Genomic DNA, 13,033 nt, shown 5'->3' on the forward strand with positions numbered 1-13,033 from the left:
TTGTTGCTTAGTAAACAAATTCTTCTAATAATTTATTTAATTTGACTCATTTATATCGGCAATTCAGATACATATGATACATTTTAAAGTAGAAGACTTTAAAATGATATTGCCAATATTTATGAGTTGCGTTCCTGGGACGACTTACTGAAAGATAGTTCATTCGATTACATAAAATCAACCCCAACTCAAGAATATCCGTCACAAAAAAAATAAATCATAGCATGTGATCTGTCTTTAAAAAGACAACCACATGCAACGGTGACATTAAAATTCTAGTGTTAGAGATCTCATAGTAAATCACGAGGGAAAACCAGGAAAAACCTCGTGATACTATCCCGACATCGTAAGTATTTGGTCTTACATTTAAATTACTCTCAAAATTAATACCAAATTCTGACTTTGCTATAATTTTGTTTAAATTATAAATAATATCAATAATATATGGATATATAAGTAATACTAAAATATAAAATATGTACTAACTCGACTATTGACTTATTAATTGTGGTATTTTCTTTCTATTGACTTCCTCTTTCAGTATGGGTATCCACATCCTACTGCATTCCACCGAGGAATTTGCGACACAATTGGTTTCGTTTAGCATAATTAGAGCCGCTTCTTTGATTTTTCTCTTTTTACTATCTGTTTCTTTCAGGACTATACTTGAATCTCTCCACTGAATTATTGACGTTATGTACTAATAATACCTATTTTCAACTAAATAATGAATTTTATAAACAAAATTTTGGTCTAGCAATGGGCTCCTCTTTATCTCCATTATTGGCTAATATATTTATGGAGGATTTCGAAACTAATATCATTTCTAAACAAAATTTAAAACCCACTGTATGGTGGAGATATGTAGATGATGTGTTTTCAATATGGCCTCATAGATCAGAATTGTTGGATACATTCCTGAATATTATAAACGATCAAGAAGAGACAATAAAATTTACAATGGAAAAGGAATATAATAACACCCTGCCTTTCCTCGATGTTTTAGTCTCAAAGAAGGATACTGGATATGAGACTCAAGTGTATAGAAAACCAACACATACCAACAGATATCTCAATTACAAATCAAATCACAACATCAGCGTTAAAAAGGGAATCATAAAATCCTTATATGATAGAGCCAAAATTACTTGTTCTAACGAAAATTCATTTTTAGAAGAAAAACAATTCTTAACATCTGTTTTATTAAAAAATGATTATCCTTTATCGTTTATAAATAAGGAATTGTCAAGATTGGATCGAATGGAACAGAACAACATAGAACGGGATCCTACAACATTCACAAGAAATAATACGAGGAAAATATCAATACCATACATAAAAGGACTATCCGAGAAACTTAAAACAATAGGAAATAAATTCAACATTTCAACAACATTCAAAACAAACAACACATTGAGATCTATTCTATCTAAGACTAAACCTAACAATGAACAAGAAAGGACAAAGAATTGTATTTATAAAATACCTTGTGAATGCGAACAGTTTTATATAGGTGAAACATCAAGACCATTAAACGTTAGAATAAGTGAACATCAATCTTATATTAAAAATAGAGAGTTTGATAGATCTCAAATATGTAAACACGCATGGGATAATGAACATAGAGTTCAGTGGAGAGATTCAAGTATAGTCCTGAAAGAAACAGATAGTAAAAAGAGAAAAATCAAAGAAGCGGCTCTAATTATGCTAAACGAAACCAATTGTGTCGCAAATTCCTCGGTGGAATGCAGTAGGATGTGGATACCCATACTGAAAGAGGAAGTCAATAGAAAGAAAATACCACAATTAATAAGTCAATAGTCGAGTTAGTACATATTTTATATTTTAGTATTACTTATATATCCATATATTATTGATATTATTTATAATTTAAACAAAATTATAGCAAAGTCAGAATTTGGTATTAATTTTGAGAGTAATTTAAATGTAAGACCAAATACTTACGATGTCGGGATAGTATCACGAGGTTTTTCCTGGTTTTCCCTCGTGATTTACTATGAGATCTCTAACACTAGAATTTTAATGTCACCGTTGCATGTGGTTGTCTTTTTAAAGACAGATCACATGCTATGATTTATTTTTTTTTTGTGACGGATATTCTTGAGTTGGGGTTGATTTTATGTAATCGAATGAACTATCTTTCAGTAAAGTCGTCCCAGGAACGCAACTCATAAATATTGGCAATATCATTTTAAAGTCTTCTACTTTAAAATGTATCATATGTATCTGAATTGCCGATATAAATGAGTCAAATTAAATAAATTATTAGAAGAATTTTTTTACTAAGCAACAACATTTTTATTTCCATTAGTAGTATTTTGTATTTTGACAACGGCACCCGATTTGGGCGTCGAAACGTTAATAAAATTATTTTTTTCATTTTAATTGTGGCTTATTTCCCATATAAATAATTAATCATAAAAATGCCACAAGGAAATAGCTTCAAAACAACATCTGTAATGATATTAAAGTCAAATAAAAAATAATGAGTTTAAAATTAAAAATATGTCTGAATTTATTAAATAAAAACATGCATTTGGGTCAAAATTTCCCCTCCTTGGTCATCCGAAGGTTAAGAGATATAGCCTGCATAAATTAGTCTGGGACACATAACAAAAATTAAAATCAATTTTATTTTTACAAAATCTGTTGAATAGACGATAGAAGACCACATCCAAAACTATAAAAAAATATAGAGGGTGCTATTAAAAAAATTAAATTAAGGCTTTTAACTAAGGGATGAATATTTAGGGGATGATTTTTTCTACGCCATATTAAAGTGTATTACAAATAGAATAGACCAGTTTTTGTCCTATTCGAAAATCTCTATTCGTTTAAGAGATATAGTCTGAATAAATTAGTCTGGAACACCCTGTATATATAAATTATTTCTAGGAAATCGAGAAACATAAAGCATTATTTTGCTTACTGTACAATACATAACATTCCACTCAGAGAAAACTATTGAAATCTAAGCTTCGCTCTTAAATTTGACGTTTTCTGCATGATGCCATTAGAGCATTAGAGGAAATAGAACAAGAACAAACTGCGACAGGCTGACATGTGAAATACCAATAAATTTCTCCAAGTTCGCATCTGCGATAAGAAATCTGTCGATGAAACCGACGAATGCCCCAAAATACGCATTGCAGAAAACAAAAGAGGCAAAAGGGGCTAAGCCAACAACCGCTGGCAATCCCTATTTGTGACGGATTATAAGAAAATATTGTTTTGTTTGCAATCGATTCGAGGATGAGCTCTCGAGTTGTTGTAAACTGGTAAATAGAACAGAGATGTTTATACATAAATACAGTTGAGTCCTCGAGTCTTTACCCGTGCGTCATCATTTGAAACATACGAAATAAGTCGGAAATTTACTAAACGCAACAGCCAGTAGTCTAAAGGGAACATCTCACGACTAGGTCGAAGCGCGTGTTGAAGCGAGCTTCAAGTGTTTCCTAATTTAAACGTCGACAAAGAGAGATATAATTTATACAGTGCGGTGGAATAAGTGTTGCCCCCCCCCCCCTGTTAACTTGTTTATTTTAAGAATATAAGCAAAACGCTCGGACAGGTCGATTTTTAAACTAACCATAGTATATTATAGCATCAACGTTTCGAACTTTACGCGATCCGTCTTCAGGTGACAGGCATAACTTTGATTTTTTTAAATGGTAAAGTACATCATGTGACAACTTATTTAAAAGCTCTTAAACTACTGATTTCAAAAATGTATAACACTTTAATTCTTTTTGAGATCGTAGGCGCAAAATTTCGGTCGAACACTTTTTAAACGCATTTATTTTTTTCGAATTCTGAGAAAACTAATTTGTATTTTTGAAAAATTTAAACGCAGAATTAAAGATTAGATTATTACCGATGGCTGACAGTCCCTTAGAATAAACAAAAAGTTTCTTTTGAATGATATATTTGAAATTAAAAATCACACTAAATTTTCTCTTTTTTCATCACTGTGACTTATTAAAATAAACATTATAGGAGCTCTCAGGGATTTTGGACCATCGAGAATACTGTAATATTTCATTCTACGTTTAAATTTTTCAAAAATATTTATTAGTTTTTTCAGGATTCGACCAAAATTTTGCGCCTACGCTCTCAAACAGGATTAAAGTATTATACATTTTTGAAATCAGTATTTTAAGAGCTTTTAAATGAGGTGTCACATGATGTACTTTCCCATTTAAACAAATCAAAGTTATGGCTGTCACCTGAAGAGGGATCGCGTAAAGTTCGAAACGTTGATGCTATAATATACTATGGTTAGTTTAAAAATCGACCTGTCCGAGCATTTTGCTTATATTCTTAAAATAAACAAGTTAACAGGGGGGGCAACACTTATTCCACCGCACTGTATAATAGTGAAAAATAAAGAGAACGCAGTTAACCTACAAAACAGTAAAATTAATAATATTTACTTTGTGATAAAATGGGTCACAGCATATGTCCCGAAGAATACAGGCAACCAAAAAGGTGACCGCCTCCAGTGGTGGAGGTAAAAATATTAGAAGGTTGGTTAATTCTCACAATGATAAAAATTAAAACACAACGTAGTTTGACCATAAAATTACCACGCCACTGACCGTACCCTCGGTTGTAGAGACGATCCACAGGCCAATAAATTTTAGCATTTGGTGTTATCTTAAAGGGTCATAAATACCAAATTTTGACCGAAATTTTTCTATTTCTCGATGCGTTTAATCTTTTTCACGTTGGGTTGAATCCCGTCTTCAGTTTTTATCTTTTTCTGTTACATTTTTCTATTTCACTCAGAATGTAAGGTCACGCTCCGTCAGTTTTCCCCTTAAAAGCTAGTGAACCCTCCGAGTAACGGTCTTCCTCTAAGGCTAGAAATTTGTATAGTGATCATTCATAGCACACCAAGGCTAAAAACCATGACTTGGCAGGCATCAGCCCTGCACGTGTATGTACCAGGTGAATCGAAAAGTGCATAGTTTAGGTGTAAAATAAACTTTCTCCTGTAAAGTTTAAATTTAAATTTATGTGTTTGAGTAAGTTATTTAGAAGAAATATGTACAATGACAGGCGATTCTGAACAGCATAAGACCTAGGCGAGGGGAAAGATTAAGGGTTTTTCCTAAAATTATTTTTTTTTGAATCGAACAAAGTTTTTTTAGGGTTTTTGAACCATTCCAAAGAGAAAATGTCTTTAGTGACTTTTCTCTTACGTTAATAGTTTTTGACATATAAGCGATTAAAAATTTACAAAATCGCCAAATCGGCCATTTTTAACCTTAAATCGGACATTTAACTTAAAATTTCAATGTTGCCAAGGTAGCTAGATATTCTTTTAACATCGGTTGATGAAATTCCGAAGAATTTTTTGCAACAAAATATCGAAAACCCCTTTGTTTTTTAATTGCTAATCAAGCGGGCGCGACACTGTGGTGTAAGTGAGGAGGTTTGAGTTTGCATAAATTCATTATCTCGATAATGGGCAAATTTGAAGAGAAATTCTCAGACGGCTCGATTTTTATTTAGTTAGGACTTTTTGGCATATATATAATACTAGTGACGTCATCCATCTGGGCGTGATGACGTAATCGATGATTTTTTAAATGAAAGTAGGGGTTGTGTGATAGCTCATTTGAAAGGCTATTTAATTCTCTATTCAGCTATATAAACATTAACATAATTATTTATACAGGGTGTACCAAAATTTTGTTTCTTTTTGTGTAAAATATTTAATAAAAATTTTTTTTCTGTACACTTTGTATAAATAATTATGTTAATGTTTATATTACTGAATAGAGAATTAAATAGTCTTTCAAGTGAGCTATCACACAACCCGTACTCTCATTTAAAAAAATCATCGATGACGTCACTAGTATTATATACCTATATGCCAAAAATCCTAATTTAAAAATAAAAATCGACCTCTCTGAGAATTTCTCTTCAAATTTGCCCATTTTCGAGATAATGAATTTATGCAAACTCAAACGTCCTCACTTATACTACAGTGTCGCACACATTTAATTAGCAATTAAAAAACAAAGGGGTTTTCGATATTATATTGCAAAAAACTGTTCGGGATTTCATCAATCAATATTTAAAGAATATCTACCTATCTTGGCAGCATTGAAATTTTCTAAAAAAACTTTGTTCGATGCAAAAAAAATAATTTTAGGAAAAACCCCTAATCTTTCCCCTCGCCTGGCAGTCTTATGCTGTTCAGAATCGCCTGTCATTGTACACATTTCTTCTAAATGACTTACTCAAACACATACTTAAATTTAAACTTTACAGGAGAAAGTTTATTTTTCCCCTAAACTATGCACTTTTCGACTCACCTGGTGCGCTGGTTCGACTCAATACACGTGCAGGGCTGATGCCTGCCAGATCATGGTTTTTAGCCTTGGTGTGCTATGAATAGGGATTTTCATCGATTGTCATTTGTTTAGAGCTTCTGTCATGTGTCACATAATATTAATATTCTAGGTCATACGTCTTTGGTTTGTATCATTGGTATATACCAGTAACGTACGACGTAGATATATTATTATTATGTGACACATGAGAGACGCTTGAAACAAATGACTGTGAATGAAAAGCCCTATTATCACTATACAAATTTCTAGCCTTACAGGAAGATCGTTAATCGGAGGGTTCACTAGCTCTTAGACTAAAGTGACAAAAAGTGGGTATTATTCCGATCACGGGTTATAGTATAAAATTTGACGTTATCAAATAAATAGAATGTCTTAAAATTTTGGTGCATAATTACAGCTACATTTGAAGTAGCTTAATAAATTCTTTTATTATCATTAATTAATAAATAAATAAACAATTTATAAAAAATTAAATAACATATTTTCTTTTTGTTATTTTATTCACTTTGGCGGAACATTAAACACAAGCATTCCTTAACTGTGTCGTTAGCTTTGTACTTTGTCAAAATTAATCGTAAAATAACATCTTAACATGAAATTTCAAACTCCAATATAAAGTTAGTTGTGAAAACAACTGTTTGTATACTATAAAAAACTTCAAAATGCAAAAATTCGACAAAATAACAGCAAAAAATTCAACAAACTGACAGCCACAAAAGTAAACAAACCAAAACGTCAGAAATTGTACTTAAAATAATATGTGAAAACATCCCCAATCGTATTTTTTTGTACCTATCTCTTTTCAATGTACTAGATTGATCATAAAAATAACATGTGTTTTTACTTAATAACAGGCGGTTGCTGCTTTGACATTAGTTTCATGCGTGGAAGAGAATGATGCTAGATAAAAAGTATGTGTTTTATCTCGCCAGGTATTAATGACACACGGGTAAAGACTCGTGGACTCAAGTGTATGTGCAGGAAGCTTCATTATAACATAAAAATAATTTGATCTGTAAACATATTAACAATAGAAATTCGATGACTTCTTATGTTTAAGTCAATTCAAGAAAAATGCCAAATTAGTTCTTTGTACAATTTGAAAAGCAATCAGACGATATGTGTACTGATCTGAGGAATCCAAAAATCGCATTCCATAACACGTCAACTTATCTAGGCAAAAATCCAGTGTGAACTGATTTCTCTCTTCTTCTTCTTCTTTTTCTTCAGCCTATGTTTGTCCACTGCTGAACATAGGACTTTTCCATTTGCTTCCATAGATTTCTACTCTTTTGCAATTTTGATCCACTGTTTGCCCACGACTTGTTTGATATCATCTGCCCACCTCTTCTGCGGTCTGCCTACTCGTCGCCTGTTCTCCCTTGGTCTCCAGTTTGTTAATCTCTGTGTCCATTTTTGGGGATTATCTCGGGCAACGTGTCCGACCCATTGCCTTTTGAGCCTTTCTGTATGTTCTGCGACATCAGTAATCTTTATTTTTTCACGAATGTCGATATTTCGAATCCTGTCTCTCAAACTAATCTCTAGCATGGCCGCCTCTATCGCTCATTGGGTTGTACTGAGCAGCTCTAAGGTTTTCTTTGTAAAAGCCTTGGTCTCCAGTTCATATGTAGTTTGAAGCAAGATACATTTTTCATAAACTCTCTACGTTTTAGACACATCATTGGTATATCTTTATTCTTCAACATAAAGCTTAACTTGACGAAAGCTACCCAAGACAATTGTATACGTCTTTTATTTCGGCAATTTGGCTTTCTTTGCCGATTTTAATGGTATGCCAAGATATTTATAGTGGTCTACATTTTCCATACTGACGTTCTCAATAACGAGATTAGTTTGTAAATAACTCATTATTTTTGTTTTCTGAAGGTTTATTTTGATACCTATTTATTTGACTCCTGGTTTAATTCCTTCAACATTTGCCCCAGTTCCTTGATATCTGGACTAAATAATACTATGTCATCCGCAAACCTCAAATGACTCAATCAATATCTCTTTCTAATAAGCATGAATATACATAATACTACTAAAATCTGGTATACCTCTATTAGTATTTCTTTTTAATTTGTAATACATATTCGGTTTCATAATAGCCAATCGGGATAGCATTTGACCTTGCATTTGGAGCTGCCCCAAATTTTATTCTTCTAATCTTTAGGGAGCGTCAATATTAGTATAAATTTAAAATCTTGACTGAATTCCACCGTTGCGTTAGCCGCCATCTTGATTTTAAACGAAAACCGTTTTTGCTTAATATCTCCGCCATTTTCAATTTTTTGACAAAAAGTGTAGAAACTGAAATTGTTGAGAATGCGATTTTCTATAATTTAATTTTTTATAATTTTTTTTGTGCGGTCGATATTTTCTGAGTTATGAGGGGAAAATAGTGACAGTTGTAGCATAATTATTGAATTATTAAATTATCTCGTTTATTATTAGTTTGTTGTTATAGCAAACGATAAAGATGATCTAGAGTACATGGCAAGGAAATTACAAGAAGAATATAGAAAGTGGGGATTAGAAATTAACACAGAAAAAACAAAATACCTGCCAATAGGTACCGAACTATCGAACATCACATTAGAAAATAATGAAATCATCATGCCCTGCGACCATTACACATATCTAGGAATCGTTTTTGACACAACGGGGAAAGATGATGAAGAAATAAAGAGAAGAATAACACAATCCAGAAAAACAATAGGTTGTCTAAACAGCGTACTATGGAGTCATGAAATAGGAAAAAGAAGAAAACACAATATCTACGAATCTCTTATTAAAAGCAGTCTATTGTACGGAGCAGAAACTTGGCGGATAACCGAAAACAACAGAAGAAAACTGGAGGCAGTAGAAATGGACGCTTTTAGAAGATCAGTAGGAGTGTCACGCAGAGAGAGAATACGTAATGATGAGATAAGACAGCGAATGGGGGTTGACGGCTCTCTAACAACAGACATAGAAAGAAAACAGCTGATATGGTACGGACACGTCCAGAGGATGGATAACTCAAGACTCCCTAAAATAATTATGCAATGGGTACCACCAAACCGCAGAAAGAGAGGAAGACCCAAGAAATCTTGGAGAGAGGGAATAACGAAGGCGATGAGCGCAAGAGATCTTAGAGAGGGCCAATGGGATGATAGAGTGTCATGGAAATTAGGCATCGGACAACGTCGCAAGACGTTTTAAAACCGATTGATATATATATATATATATATATATATATATATATATATATATATATATATATATATATATATCATAAAGGAGTACGACCGTCAATTCCAATATAACAAAGGAGCACTCGTAAGTGTAGGGTTTTATCGGTCAAGTGGGTGAAAAAAGAGACAAAGAATTCAGCTACTTCATCTATTTATTGAAGACGTTTCGTCTACTGCTCAGTAGACATCATCAGTTCATCTACAAAAAGAGTGTTATAAGAAACAACATCCAAAAGAGAGGTAAAAAAGCACTAGCGTTACCTTAAAAAGACATGTAGCAAAAGATAAGATGTACATAGTAAAAAAAACCTTATCCATGAACCAATGTAATGTATAAGTATGTAACATTTAAGTGTATAGTTAATATTTAAAAACTTTAGTACAGCCAAAGACAAGACCATGTGGTAACAGTCACATATAAAAAACAAGTGGAAAAAAGCTGGCTTGCTTTTTTTCAAAGTCAAGAATGAACCAAGAAAAAACCAGATTCACACTTCCAAAAATTTAGTAGTGTTTAAGCATACTTCATTTTAACCTTAGGCAACATCATTAAATGAATATAGTGCTAATATGCAACTTCGAAAATTTAAAGTTGAATAGTTACCAGCAGGTCATCCTAGCCCAACGGACACACAAAAGAAAATGGAGTTTGAATTATCAGGTGTAAACTGACATCTCGCCAAGAGGCAGGCAACCTTTAAAAAATTTTATAACAAAGAGTGACTGACAACTGCAGCGCAGCGCGGTAAAATTTAAATTGATGTATTTAAAACAGTTATAAAAGTGTTTAAAAAGTGAAAGTAATATCAAGAAGTAATCAAGGGATGTACCTTATACCTCGTAGACAAGAATCACAGTTTATTTTAAACAAGTGAGGGCACTTCACACAATTATATGGAAAAGTGCCTACGTTAGTACTGGTCATCCAGTTACTAACGAATATATAAGATAGTACAATAGTATAACTCCCATATATCGCAGCTCAAAATGCAAGAAAAAATATGCAATAATTTAAGAAAATTTATAAATCAGTTTAGCAAATTGTAATTTATAATTAATATCAATAATGCAAAATTTTATCCTATGGAAAATTTTAAATTGTTCAATCTATTAAGTAACTGTTATTATCAAAAAAAAAAGTGGGAAAAGCTTGAAAAAACCACCAAAAACTTTTTTACAATAAAATAATTTAAGTGTAATAACATCTACTGATTCCGCAAGATCAATATTAAAAGAAGTGGGAAAAGCCTGAAAACCACAAAAACTTTTTTACAATATAATAATTTGAGTGTAATAATACCAACTAATTCTGCAAAATCAATGCATGGTATATTTGACTCAAGTTACTGATGTCAGTTCTCTTGTTAAGTACATTAGAGGTTTTTAATATGAAACACATCTCTAAGAACTGTCTTTTCGACAGGTTGCGTTCATTGCAAAGGATCTTGGCTTCATCAAAGTCCACCTTATGTTTTGTATCTATTGCATGTTGGGCTAAGGCACAAGTTGGTTTTTTCAAATTGATATCACTACGGTGTGAAATTAAACGTGATTTTAAAGCTCGCTTTGTCTGCCCTACATAACATGCGTCACATTCAGCACAAGGTATGTGGTAGACCACATTAACCTGTTCCAAAGGGGACAAGGGTGTTTTAGTCTTAGAGAACAAATTTCTGACTGATCTTGCGTTCTTAATTGCAATCTTAACAGGAATATTATTATTTTTATATAGTTTAATAAGTTTATGCTTAAACACTACTAAATTTTTGGAAGTGTGAATCTGGTTTTTTCTTGGTTCATTCTTGACTTTGAAAAAAAGCAAGCCAGCTTTTTTCCACTTGTTTTTTATATGTGACTGTTACCACATGGTCTTGTCTTTGGCTGTACTAAAGTTTTTAAATATTAACTATACACTTAAATGTTACATACTTATACATTACATTGGTTCATGGATAAGGTTTTTTTTACTATGTACATCTTATCTTTTGCTACATGTCTTTTTAAGGTAACGCTAGTGCTTTTTTACCTCTCTTTTGGATGTTGTTTCTTATAACACTCTTTTTGTAGATGAACTGATGATGTCTACTGAGCAGTAGACGAAACGTCTTCAATAAATAGATGAAGTAGCTGAATTCTTTGTCTCTTTTTTCACCCACTTGACCGATAAAACCCTACACTTACGAGTGCTCCTTTGTTATATATATATATATATATATATATATATATATATATATTATTAGTTTTACAACAAATATATACCTATACAAAAATGAAGAGAATTAAATATTGTACAATTTTGATGCCGTTCATTTTTTTGATAAAATCAATATTTAAGGTAGTACGTATGTGGTAAATGTGCGAGCGTAAGACCTGATTGATTTTGTAGCAATTGTTTTTGTTCAATATCTCCGCCATTTTCAACTTTTCGACAAAAAGTGTAAGAACTGAAATTGTTGTAATTACGATTTAATACAATTTTTCAAGAGAACCAGTGGCGGGTCTACGAGGGGGGAAATGGGAAAATTCCCCCCCCCCCAACAGGGTCCAAAATTAAAAAAAATGTTGAAACATCACGATATTTTAGCTGACATAAAACTTAAAATATCGACAGACAAATTCAACCAATAAAACCCGCTAGTTAATAAAATTAAGTGAACTTAATGCATATTATGTCTTTTATATACTTAGTTTGGTTGATGTTTCATTGGAAGTTTCAAAAATTGTATAAAATATAATTCTCTTTATTTTTGTTTATGTACAATTATGTCGTAAAGTTAATAATAAATGAGAATTCAATAATTATGCTTCCCCTCCGCTTCCATTATTGTCCCCCTTAACTTGGAGAATATTGATCGTATAAAAAAATTGTGCCAAAGAAATTGTAGAAAATTGCATTTCCAACAATTTTCTCTCCCACTATTTATGTCGAAAAGTTGAAATGGCGGAGATATTAAGCAACAACAGTCCTCATTTAAAATCAATATGGCGGCTAATGCAACCGCGGAATTCAGTCGAGATTTTAAATTTACACTACTATTGATCTCTCCTAAAGGATAGAATTATAAAATTTGGGGCAGTTCGGATACAAAATTCAATTCAATAATTATGCTCCCCCCACCACTTTTTACTATTTTCCCATGTAACTCGGAAAATATCAACCGCATGAAAAAACTTGTTAAAAAGAAGTTGTAGGGAATTATATTTGAACAATTTTAGTTGAAAATGGCGTAGATATTGAACAAAAACATTTGCTATAAAATAAATCCGGTCTTACGCTCGCGCCATTAACGCATACGTACTTCCTTAAATAAATTTTAGCAAAAAAATGAAAGAAATCAAAATTGTGTAGAATTTAATTCTCTTCATTTTTGTATAGGTACATATTTGTTGTAAAACTAACAA

Source organism: Diabrotica virgifera, chromosome 9 (genome assembly GCF_917563875.1).
Source record: "Diabrotica virgifera virgifera chromosome 9, PGI_DIABVI_V3a".
NCBI lineage: Eukaryota > Metazoa > Arthropoda > Insecta > Coleoptera > Chrysomelidae > Diabrotica > Diabrotica virgifera.